Raw genomic sequence first — 13,269 nt, 5'->3', positions numbered from 1 at the left:
ACTCATGATGTGTCCATATGTCATTTGCTCTGCCTCTTAGTGTCTGTCACCAACATTTCCTCTTTAAGCTTCTATTACAGCTGCTTACTAAATGCTCCAGTGAGGGGAACTTGCCATGTAAATACTATATAACAGGGATCGTCAACTAGATTCATATTTTTTTCTTGAGCAGATGGTCGGGGGACCGGAACATAATTAAGCAATAAGGCCCGAGGGGGTGTGGTGGTATATGGCCAATAAACATTGGCCAAGGGCTGTTCTTATGCACGATTCAACGCGGAGTGCCTGGACACATCCCATAACCGTGGTATATTGGCAGTATACCACAAACCCCCGAGGTGCCTTATTACAATTATAAACTGGTTACCAATGTAATTATAGCAGTAAAAATTCATGTTTTTTTCATACCTGTGGTGGTATGTGGTCTGATATACCACGGCTGTCAGTCAATCAGCGTTTAGGGATCGAACCACCCAGTTTATAATTACAAATAATTTGTAGACTTCAAATTGACTGCAAATAGCCCAAACAGATATGTTTGACTAAAACAATAATTTCAAACCTTATTTACATTTGTATACAATCACGTGTCTCTCTCTATTATGCATGGGAATACTTGGGGAAAAGATTTCTTCAATTAAAATCACTTGGCACAACATTTCCTGGTGTTTTTGCAGTCTTTTATGTCAAACAATAAAAAATAAAAATAAACATTTGCTCAGAACTTGGGGGGCCAAATAAAACCGGGTCGCCAGTTGTGGAATCCTGCTGTATAACTTGGCCTGGGCTAGACCTGCTGCTGTTGACCTAAGATGCACAGGATCAATCAGACTAACTTTACATTTAAAGTTTTACACTGCTATTGGCTTGAATTAGGTTTAGGAAACTTTAGGTGTTGTTGCAACTCAAAATGTCTCTGTAACAAATAGGCTACAGAGATGCATTATGGGAATACCAAGCGGAAGATAGTGATACAGCAGACCAGATAGTGGTTTATTTTCAGGGAAATCTCCAGCGGAACATTATCCTAATCATAACAGGATAGGACTTGTCAGATTCCTTGTCATGTCAGCTGTAATGGAATGCCCATTCCATACTTCTATCCCTGAAGGGTCTGCTCATCTCTGTTGATATTACTTGACATAACTTCCTTCAAGTCAGTTCCCTGATCAAAGACTAGGCCTGTATGAGAAGGATCACAGAAGAAAAGCCTGCAGTCTCCCATCTTTGATCTTATTCAGTTGTTAACTTCGTTATTATTCTCGAGGCAAGACCCCTTGATAGCCCCACTTCCTTACTGTACAGGGTTCCATGGACAGGATTACTGTACAGGGTTCCATGGACAGGATTACTGTACAGGGTTCCATGGACAGGATTACTGTACAGGGTTCCATGGACAGGATTACTGTACAGGGTTCCATGGACAGGATTACTGTACAGGGTTCCATGGACAGGATTACTGTACAGAGTTTCATGGACAGGATTACTGTACAGAGTTTCATGGACAGGATTACTGTACAGGGTTCCATGGACAGGATTACTGTACAGAGTTTCATGGACAGGATTACTGTACAGGGTTCCATGGACAGGATTACTGTACAGGGTTCCATGGACAGGATTACTGTACAGAGTTCCATGGACAGGATTACTGTACAGGGTTCCATGGACAGGATTACTGTACAGAGTTCCATGGACAGGATTACTGTACAGGGTTCCATGGACAGGATTACTGTACAGGGTTACATGGACAGGATTACTGTACAGGGTTTCATGGACAGGATTACTGTACAGGGTTCCATGGACAGGATTACTGTACAGGGTTCCATGGACAGGATTACTGTACTGGGTTCCATGGACAGGATTACTGTACAGGGTTCCATGGACAGGATTACTGTACAGGGTTCCATGGACAGGATTACTGTACAGGGTTCCATGGACAGGATTACTGTACAGGATTCCAACAACACCGTGCTGTAACTGTTGCCATTGTGAATTCATTACAGGGTCTATTTCTTTGTGAATTTTTCATCAGAGCGTGAGATTTGGCCGGGCTGTCGACTGGCTGTAAATTTAAGGGGGGCCCAGTGGGCCTGGGAGGCTGGGGGGACACTAACATTACAGTCAGCTGTAGGTGGGCCTGGGAGGCTGGGGGAACACTAACATTACAGTGAAAGGGGGAAACCAGGGGTCTGGCTGTAAAAAAAAAAAAATGGTAATGTAGAGCAGGAAGATCCCCAAGGAGAAGGGCCTGAAAAGGAAGCTGCAGCTACAACAGAATTCTAAGAAGGGCCTGAAGAGGAAGCTGCAGCTACAACAGAATTCTAAGAAGGGCCTGAAGAGGAAGCTGCAGCTGCAACAGAATTCTAAGAAGGGCCTGAAGAGGAAGCTTCAGCTGCAACATAATTCTAAGAAGGGCCTGAAGAGGAAGCTGCAGCTGCAACAGAATTCTAAGGGCCTGAAGAGGAAGCTGCAGCTGCAACAGAATTCTAAGAAGGGCCTGAAAAGGAAGCTGCAGCTGCAACATAATTCTAAGAAGGGCCTGAAGAGGAAGCTGCAGCTGCAACATAATTCTAAGAAGGGCCTGAAGAGGAAGCTGCAGCTGCAACATCATTCTAAGAAGGGCCTGAAGAGGAAGCTGCAGCTGCAACATAATTCTAAGAAGGGCCTGAAAAGGAAGCTGCAACAGAATTCTAAGAAGGGCCTGACGAGGAAGCTGCAGCTGCAACAGAATTCTAGCTCATAGATTACGCCACCAAAATATATATTAAGCCCAATGAAAGTTCCCCTTTTACCCTTGAAGTTCTTCAGTATAACCTCTCTAGTAAGGTTATGGGGTGATGAGCCCCCATCATAAAATTTGAAATCGCAGGGCTCACCACTCTGCAGTGTCACATGGTCCCCCTGGCTGTGTCCAGTGTCCCATGGTCTTGGGTTGATGTGCCCCTTTGGTGTGGAGAAATCCCTGGCCTCTTTGTCTCCACACTGTCTGGCTTCCCTCCTGCCAATGACTGACTGTGGCTAGCCACAGCTGTGCTGGGTCTGGGCTAGAGAGTCGTCTTCCAGCCAGCCAATGTCCCATGATTCCTGTTTTGGCCCCACCACCATGTGACACGGATGATTCCTGTTTGGGCCTCACCACCATCATGTGACACTGATGATTCCTGTTTGGGCCTCACCACCATCATGTGACACTGATGATTCCTGTTTGGGCACCACCACCATCATGTGACACTGATGATTCCTGTTTGGACCTCACCACCATCATGTGACACTGATGATTCCTGTTTGGGCCTCACCACCATCATGTTCATGTGACACTGATGATTCCTGTTTGGGCACCACCACCATCATGTGACACTGATGATTCCTGTTTGGGCCTCACCACCATCATGTGACACTGTGCGTCTGTAATAATCTACTAATGGATTAGAGGCTGTGGTGTATTAAACACTTAAAGAACGTCTTTGTTCCAGTCTGACCATGATGGCTGCTGTTTTGTGTGGGCGGGGTTGTGGAGGGGAAACCACAACTTGGGTTGAATCAAGAAGATAACCTATGCCTAAATGGAGAAGCTGCATGGATTGAAAAACAGTTAGTCTATTACTCAATTTCCTCTAATGGTAAAACAAGTGTACAGTTATACTAGTTGGGTAGGAAGTGTGTCTATTCAGCTTACAGGGTGCTTTCTCTGTAAGATGACCCGTGACTGAATTTTGCTGTGTATTTTCATGTAGGCTTGTTTACGTGCGTGTCTCTAGGCTGTTCTGTAATGTCATCTTATTGAGTGATGCATGCTTTGGCAGCCCGCCAACAAGGACCAGTCAGGAAAACAAATATCCGGGACCTATAAAATGATTCTCACTGACTGCAGAGAGAATGAAGTGACCAGGTTAACCTGTTCTTGATTTTTATAGTTGTGTGTGTGTGTCTGCCTGCCAGTGAGGAACTTGCTGATTGGAAGCAGTGTAAGGCCTCATTGTTACCAAACTCGATCACAGCCTTGCAATACTGTAACAGACTCTCTGCTTCATATATCCCACTGGTCCCTATTCTCTACAAAGGAAACCGTGCAGGCTAGTTTATATAGTTCAAAATCCAACACCCATGGTTGCTAGGACATATGTCCCTTACCAAGACAAAGTCAGCCTCATTGGTCTACTGGTTGTATGAATGTGGGATCTATCGTCCCACAACTGTCCCAGAGTTTATTTGGATAAGGCTATTTCTTTCTCGCACAGAACGACAAGCTGACCAATAGAACATGTAAACTAGTCTACTAGGTGGGATAGTAGATTGACATAGGCTAGTGCTTTTGCTGTTCGTTACTCGTCTTGTTGGCTGAGGGAAAAGTTTAAAAAAATCTTCAAATGCGCATCGGAATTCGGTAAGAATTCCTCGAGTTGCATGTTCTTTTAATATAAATTAGCATAATCTAAATGTGATTCCTGTCATTCTGAGCACCTTGGGTGGACGCCCTTATCAGGTAATGCACCCAATGCATATGAGTCGGGTAAATTTCTCAAATGTCGGGTACATTTTAAATGCTGCTGGTCAAATGTCCGGCGCCACATTTTCTTAAAGGAAACCCTGGTCTGTACTGTACACCAGCTCAGGTGTCGTATAGGCTATCAGTATCACGGACACATTACAAATTACATCACGTTTTGTACGTAGTCCCCCCATTTTAGGGGACCAGAAGTTTTGGGACAGGTTCACCTAGTGCCTTCGGAAAGTATTCAGACCGATTGACTTTTCCCACATTTTGTTACGTTACAGTTTTATTCTAAAATGGATTAAAAAAAAATAAATCCTCAGCAATACCCCATAAAGACAAAGCGAAAACAGGTTTTTTACACATTTATTAAAACGAAAAAACATATCTTATTTACATAAGAATTCAGACCCTTTGCTCTGAGACTCGAAATTGAGCTGAGGTGCGTCCTGTTTTCATTGATCATCAGCATTGAAGGTCCCCAAGAACACAGTGGCCTCCATCATTCTTAAATGGAATGTTTGGAACCACCAAGACTCTTCCTAGAGCTGGCCGCCCGGCCAAACTAAGCAATCTGGGGAGAAGGGCCTTGGTCAGGGACGTGACCAAGAACCCGATGGTCACTCTGACAGAGCTCCAGGGTTCCTCTGTGGAGATGGGAGAACCTTCCAGAAGGACAACCATCTCTGCAGCACTCCACCAATCATGAAAACCTGGTCCAGAGCGCTCAGGACCTCTTGGGCGAAGGTTCACCTTCCAACAGGACAACGATCCTAAGCACACAGCCAAGACAATGCAGAAGTGGCTTCGGGACAAGTCTCTGAATGTCCTTGACTGGCCTAGCCAGAGCCCGGACTTGAACCCGATCTAACATCTCTAGAGAGACCTGAAAATAGCTGTACAGCAACGCTCCCCCTCCAACCTGACAGAGCTTGAGAGGCTCTGCAGAGAAGAATGGGAGAAACTCCCCAAATACAGGTGTGCCAAGCTTGTAGCATCATACCCAAGAAGACTCAAGGCTGTAATCACTGCCAAATGTGCTTCAACAAAGTACTGAGTAAAGGATCTGAATACTTATGTAAAGGTGATATTTCCGTTTTTATTTTTTTATTAGCAAAAATGTTTTTGCTTTGTCATTATGGGGTATTGCGTGTAGATTGAGTACATTTAAAAAACGTAAGGGGGCTGTAACGTAACAAAATGTGGAAAAAGTCAAGGGGTCTGAATACTTTCCGAAGGCACTGTATGTGTCTGAAAGTAGTAAGTTAAGTATTTGGTCCCATATTCATAGCATGCGGTGACCATCGAGCTTGTGACTACAAATTTGTTGGATGCCTTTACTGTTTGTTTTGGTTGTATTTTAGATTATTTTGTGCCCAATAGAAATAAATGGTAAATAATGTACTTTTATTTTGTAGTCACTTTTATTGTAAATAAGAATTGAATACATTTCTAAACACTAATACATGAATCTGGATGCTACCATGATTACGAATAATCCTGAATGAATTGTGAATAATGATGAGTGAGAAAGTTACAGATGAACGAATATCATACCACCTCCCTCCAAAAAATGTAACCTCCCCTGTTATTGTAATAGTGAGAGGTTAGCATGTCCTGGGGGCATGATATATGAGCTTCTGTAACTTGCTCACTGCATTGGCAGGACATCAAGGCTACGGCTCTTTCCACACGCAGCTGTCTGTACAGTAACATGTAACATGTCATTTTTTAAACCTTTATTTAACTAAGCATGTCAGTTAAGAGCAAATTCTTATTTACAATGACTGCCTAACCCGGATTGGCGCTGGGCCAATTGTGCGCCGCCCTATGGATCTCCCAATCACGGCCGGTTGTGATACAGCCTGGAATCGAACCAGGGTCTGTAGTGACGCCTCTAGCACTGAGATGCAGTACATTAGACCGCTGCGCCACTCGGGAACCCAGTACAGCCTAGCTCCCTGGTCTCTCTGTTCAGTAACAGTACAGCCTAGCTCCCTGGTCTCTCTGTTCAGTAACAGTACAGCCTAGCTCCCTGGTCTCTCTGTTCAGTAACAGTACAGCCTAGCTCCCTGGTCTCTCTGTTCAGTAACAGTACAGCCTAGCTCCCTGGTCTCTGTTCAGTAACAGTACAGCCCAGCTCCCTGGTCTCTCTGATCAGTAACAGTACAGCCTAGCTCCCTGGTCTCAGTAACAGTACAGCCTAGCTCCCTGGTCTCAGTAACAGTACAGCCCAGCTCCCTGGTCTCTCTGATCAGTAACAGTACAGCCTAGCTCCCTGGTCTCTCTGTTCAGTAACAGTACAGCCTAGCTCCCTGGTCTCTGTTCAGTAACAGTACAGCCTAGCTCCCTGGCCTCTCTGTTCAGTAACAGTACAGCCTAGCTCCCTGTTCTCTCTGTTCAGTAACAGTACAGCCTAGCTCCCTGGTCTCTGTTCAGTAACAGTACAGCCTAGCTCCCTGGCCTCTCTGTTCAGTAACAGTACAGCCTAGCTCCCTGGCCTCTCTGTTCAGTAACAGTACAGCCTAGCTCCCTGGCCTCTCTGTTCAGTAACAGTACAGCCTAGCTCCCTGGTCTCTCTGTTCAGTAACAGTACAGCCTAGCTCCCTGGTCTCTGTTCAGTAACAGTACAGCCTAGCTCCCTGGTATCTCTGTTCAGTAACAGTACAGCCTAGCTCCCTGGTCTCTTTGTTCAGTAACAGTACAGCCTAGCTCCCTGGTCTCTGGTCAGTAACAGTACAGCCTAGCTCCCTGGTCTCTCTGGTCAGTAACAGTACAGCCTAGCTCCCTGGTCTCTCTGGTCAGTAACAGTACAGCCTAGCTCCCTGGTCTCTCTGGTCAGTAACAGTACAGCCTAGCTCCCTGGTCTCTCTGTTCAGTAACAGTACAGCCTAGCTCCCTGGCCTCTCTGTTCAGTAACAGTACAGCCTAGCTCCCTGGTCTCTCTGTTCAGTAACAGTACAGCCTAGCTCCCTGGTCTCTCTGTTCAGTAACAGTACAGCCTAGCTCCCTGGTCTCTCTGTTCAGTAACAGTACAGCCTAGCTCCCTGGTCTCTGTTCAGTAACAGTACAGCCTAGCTTCCTGGTCTCTGTTCAGTAACAGTACAGTGTAGCTCCAAACTGGACAGTCTGAACTGGATTAGCAACTTGCTATAATCTGGGACACTGCAGATTACGCCTGCTTCCATCTCACGGGCCTGCCCTATCCCGGGCCTGAGCTTGTCATGTGACCAACCGACAAATGGAACCTCGTATTTTCTTAGATGGCAGGGGTGTGCAACGGAGGGGAGGGGAGGGAGAGGGAGAGTGACCAGGGCTGGATACTGGAGCTGGAAGATTGGTATAATTATCACAGAAGAGCTCCTGCACGCCATAAACTCTAGCTAGCCTTGCAGCTTCATGCTCTTTTACTTTAAAAACCTCCTGATTGTGCTGAATCAGAATCTGTGGATGGCAGCAATCCACCAGTGGCCTTTGCGATTATTTACAAGAGACAAGCCTAGTTACCGGGTGACTGACTGTGATTGTGGTGGTTGGTGATTGCAGCGTGGGCAGAGAGCGAAGGGGAAAGGTAACTCATTAACACCACAGAACGGCTGTGGTGATGCCGCCTCGGCCTCCCTGTCAGGCTGCTTGTCATATGAGCCTGCAGCAGAAAGACAGACCCAGAGACGGACGGACGGACAGACCCAGAGACAGACGGACAGGCTAGGAGGCTAGCCTTGGCTGGAGCTGTGTGTGTGTGTGTGTCCGACTGCAACACACACATACTGACATATAACCCACACGACACACTGTCACAAAACACACACACACACTGTCACGTAACACTGCCACACACACACAACAGAAGTGCCGTGCGCTACCAGACCAGGAGACAGGAGAGGACAATCAGAGCAGTGAGTGAGTTGTGCCCTAGTTGCATGCGCCCTATCACATGCAGGCAATTAGTGGCAGCAGCAGCGGGGTTCTATGAGGCGTTGCCGTGGGAGCCCGGCCAGCTAGCCAGCCACCCAACCCATCCAGGCAACAGCCATGGACCCTCTGGAGCAGGAATACAAGTCTCCGTTTGACTTTGAGCAAGGGGTGAATAGCAGCTACCTCTATCTGTCTCCCAGCTTCAATGTTACACCACCGGGCTCACCGCAAGTGACTGTCAGAGCCAGAGGTAACCAGAGCAGTGTGTGGGGGAGTGATTGAGGAACTTTGTATTTGTTATAGGGTGTTTGGAAAGGGAACGAGCGATAGAGGGGGTGGGAGGGGGTCATGTGAGAGAGAGGGGGATGGATCATTTGAGTTTCTTGATTTGTGAGAGTGTGGGCGGGGGGCGTTTGTGTGTGTGTGTGACTGCGTACTTTTGCCATCACATCCTGACCTGTTGAGTAAGAGGGTCTGTTTGGAGCAGATGTCAAACAGACTTAGTTCTGACAAGCCCACAATGAACACACTCCTAGAAAGAAACCTAGAATGGTTTCAAACCTAAAGTGGTTTAGTCAAACCTAGAGCGGTTTATTGGCATCGCAGGAGCTTGGTCAAGCCATGAGAAATACTCTACAAAGATGGTATCATAGGCAAATCCCTTTAAGCAAATATTAGTCAAAGAATGAATAACAAAGAGTTTAAGTGACTCTTAACTATGCTGGCAGTCGTGTGTTGTGTGTGTGTGTGTGTGTGTGTGTGTGTGTGTGTGTGTGTGTGTGTGTGTGTGTGTGTGTGTGTGTGTGTGTGTGTGTGTGTGTGTGTGTGTGTGTGTGTGTGTGTGTGTGTTAAAGGCTAGAAAAATCATGCATTGAAGAAAGAAAAAAAAACGTTATTAAAAATAATATACTTTTAAATTGATTCAATTTCAGTGAATTTCCTGGTTTGAGAGAGTTAAATAGGAAGTGAGCCTGTTGTCAGTACAGAAACCAAGGCCATGTAAGGTAGAAACCCCCATGATCTGGGATGATGGTGTAGGTTACACAGATCTGTCACTGTCAGCAGTATGGAGACCTGGACCGCTGACACCTGAGTGGCACTGCCTTGTCATCAAGAGGAGGGAGGAGAGACAATAGAAAGGGAGAGGTCAGGAAGAGGTGAGAGTGTAAAATATCTTGAGCATTTGATCTAATTTGATTAAGCATAGATCTACACAGTTTTCTCTCTCCTGGAAATGTGATTTTCCAAACTGGGTACATTTCTGTCAGATTGACGCCATTTTGAGCGACATTGATGAGCATGCTTCTACTTGTTAATACTTGTTCTTGAGACCAGCCAGTCTGTTCTGTAGCCTATTAGTGAGAAAGTCACTCTTCACTCTGTTGTTCGTCTTCCTGTCCCTTACCCTGGAACTAACTGTTCAAGTCAAAAAGGATGGATTGATGGAATAGTACTTCCTGTTTACTCCTGATCCTGAACAGCCCTCCAGACAGTAGCTAATAAGTAACACAATAAAATAACAAGGCTATATACAGGGGGTACCGGTACAGAGTCAATGTGGAGGCTGTATACAGGGGGTACCGGTACAGAGTCAATGTGGAGGCTATATACAGGGGGTACCGGTACCGAGTCAATGTGGAGACTATATACAGGGGGTACCGGTACAGAGTCAATGTGGAGGCTATATACAGGGGGTACCGGTACAGAGTCAATGTGGACACTATATACAGGGGGTACCGGTACCGAGTTAATGTGGAGACTATATACAGGGGGTACCGGTACAGAGTCAATGTGGAGACTATATACAGGGGGTACCGGTACAGAGTCAATGTGGAGGCTATATACAGGGGGTACCGGTACCGAGTCAATGTGGAGGCTATATACAGGGGGTACCGGTACCGAGTCAATGTGGAGACTATATACAGGGGGTACCGGTACAGAGTCAATGTGGAGACTATATACAGGGGGTACCGGTACAGAGTCAATGTGGAGACTATATACAGGGGGTACCGGTACAGAGTCAATGTGGAGGCTATATACAGGGGGTACCGGTACAGAGTCAATGTGGAGGCTATATACAGGGGGTACCGGTACCGAGTCAATGTGGAGACTATATACAGGGGGTACCGGTACCGAGTCAATGTGCGGGGGTACAGGTTAGTCGAGGTCATTTGTACATGTAGGTAGGGGTAAAGTGACTATGCATAGATAATAAACAGAGAGTAGCAGCAGTGTAAAACAAAGGGGGGGGGGGTCAATGTAAATAGTCCGGATGGCTATTTGATTAACTGTTCAGCAGTCTTATGACTTGGGGGTAGAAGCTGTTAAGGAGCCTTTTGGTCCCAGACTTGGAGCTCCGGTACTGCTTGCCGTGCGATACTAGAGAGAACAGTCTATGATTTGTCATCTATCAAGTCTGGAAGTATGTTGGGAATGTGAGGAGGAGATGCTAGTGTCTGGCTGTAGGAATGTAGGGGGAGGCGAGGAGGTGATAGTGTGGTCGACCACACTAAGGAAAATAAGGTAATTCCATCTCTTTTAAGTCAGATTCATCACTGGTTTAGTATCAAGTAGCTCCAACCACATTTCTTCATGCTTTCATGAATGGCAATTGAAACCATAAGGTACTGGGACAATCAACCATCATCCAAACAGGTACCAACCACAGACCCATGCCAGCTGTGATTCTGTATGTGAACTTCTGTAACCATAGCAACAGTTTTATATATATATATATAATCCTAATCAATTATAGGAAACTACTGTAACCATAACAACAGTTAACCCTAATCAAATATAGGATCAGAGGTCCTAATACACTATATATACAAAAGTATGTGGACACCACTTCAAATTAGTGGATTCAGTTATTTCAGCCAAATCCTTTGCTGACAGTTGTATAAATTCGAGCACACAACCATGCAATCTCCATAGACAAACATTGGCAGTAGAATGGCCTTACTGAAGAGCTCAGTGACTTTCAACGTGGCACCGTCATAGAATGACACCTTTCCAACAAGTCAGTTTGTCAAATTTCTGCACTGCTAGAGCTGCCCCGGTCAACTGTACGTGCTGTTATTGTGAAGTGGAAACATCTAGGAGCATCAACGGCTCAGCCGAGAAGTGGTGGGCCACACAAGCTCACAGAACGGGACCGCTGAATCATCCGTCTTCTGCAACACTCACTACCGAGTTCCAAACTGCCTCTGGAAGCAACATCAGCACAATAACTGTTGATTATTCATGAAATGGGTTTCCATGGCCGAGCAGCTGCACACAAGCCTAAGATCATCAAGCGCAATGCCAAGCGTTGGCTGGACTGGTGTAAAGCTCACCGCCATTGAACTCTGGAGCAGTGGAAACGCGTTCTCTGGAGTGATGATCACTCTTCACCATCTGGTAGTCCCGAAGGACGAATCTGGGTTTGGCGGATGCCAGGAGAACTCTATCTGCCTGAATGCATAGTGCCAACAAAAGTTTTGTGGAGGAGGAATAATGGTCTGGGGCTGTTTTTCATGGTTCGGGCTAAGCCCCTTAGTTCCAGTGAAGGGAAATCTTAACACTACAGCATACAATGACATTCTAGATGATTTTGTGCTTCCAACTTTGTGGCAACAGTTCTGGGAAGGCCCTTTCCTGTTTCAGCATGACAATGTCCCCGTGCACAAAGCAAGGTACATACAGAAATGGTTTGTCAGTGATCGGTGTGGACGAACTTGACTGGCCTGCACAGAGTCCTGACCTCAACCCCATCGAACACCTTTGGGATGAATTGGAACGCCGACTGCGAGCCAGGCCTAATCGCCCAACATTAGTTCCCGACCTCACTAATGCTCTTGTGGCTGAATGGAAGCAAGTCCCTGCAGCAATGTTCCAACATCTAGTGGAAGCCTTCCCTGAAGAGTGGAGGCTGTTAAAGCAGCAAAGGGGGGACCAACTCCATATTAATGCGGCAGGTAGCATAGTGGTTAGAGCGTTGGGTCAGTAACCGAAAGGTTGCTGGATCGAATCCGCGAGCCCGAATCTGTCGTTCTGCCCCTGAACAAGGCAGTTAACACAAGGCCGTCATTGTAAATAACAATTTGTTCTTACTGACTTGCCTTGTTAAATAAAATAAATAATAATAATAATTAAAAAAAAAATTGAATGATTTCGACGAGCAGGTGTCCACATATTTTTGGTCATGTAGTGTATCACATCCATGATTCACACTGCACAGGCCAACACGAGATTTCGCCAATCAGAGGAAGTTAGGGACAGTGGCTCCCGATTGGCGCAGCGGTCTAAGGCGTCACTACAGACCCTGGTTCGATCCCGGGTTGTATCACAACCGGCCGTGATCGGGAGTCCCATAAGGCGGAGCACAATTGTCCCAGTGTCGTCAGGGTTAGGGCAGGGTTTGGCCGGGGTAGGTCGTCATTGTAAATAAGAATTTGTTCTTAACTGACTTGACTAGTTAAATAAAGGTGAAATAAAAAATTCATCAGAATGTGATATTGACAGTAGAGTATATTAGTTACCTAGTATTTACATAGTTATTTGCGTTGTTATTCCACTTGGCAGTGTGTCCTGTTGATTGACAGCTCTGTTCTGAACCACCTCTGTTTCTCTCCTGCTTTCTCAGAATGGCTCCGTCCAGAAAGGTTATTCATGTGTTGTCTGTCCTACAGCGTACAGCCCTGACTGGCTGCTCAAAGCTCAGTGTCAGGCATCCAAGTAGATTTGGGTATATGTGTGCGTCCCCCTGGGCTAGTGTCCATCTTCAGAGGCTATGTCTTAATCTAGCTGGTCCTCCAACTCCCATCATCCACCCCCTGTGGACAATCTTTTCTTTGTCTTCATCATCTTCCTCCTCTTCA

At 46.0% G+C, this 13,269-nt stretch overlaps 1 protein-coding gene across 5 annotated transcripts in view; it reads left to right on the top strand.

Moving 5' to 3' along the window:
• LOC139558595 (tumor protein D52-like) overlaps positions 1 to 13,269 on the top strand; it is a 30,916-nt gene that overhangs the window by 10,635 nt on the left and 7,012 nt on the right. The gene's annotated exons all lie outside the window — the stretch shown is intronic.

The sequence above is a fragment of the Salvelinus alpinus genome, chromosome 29, assembly GCF_045679555.1.
Source record: "Salvelinus alpinus chromosome 29, SLU_Salpinus.1, whole genome shotgun sequence".
Classification (NCBI taxonomy): Eukaryota; Metazoa; Chordata; class Actinopteri; order Salmoniformes; family Salmonidae; genus Salvelinus; species Salvelinus alpinus.
The sequence above is the reverse complement of the archived record's forward strand: the minus strand, read 5'-3'. Positions and strand labels throughout refer to the sequence as shown.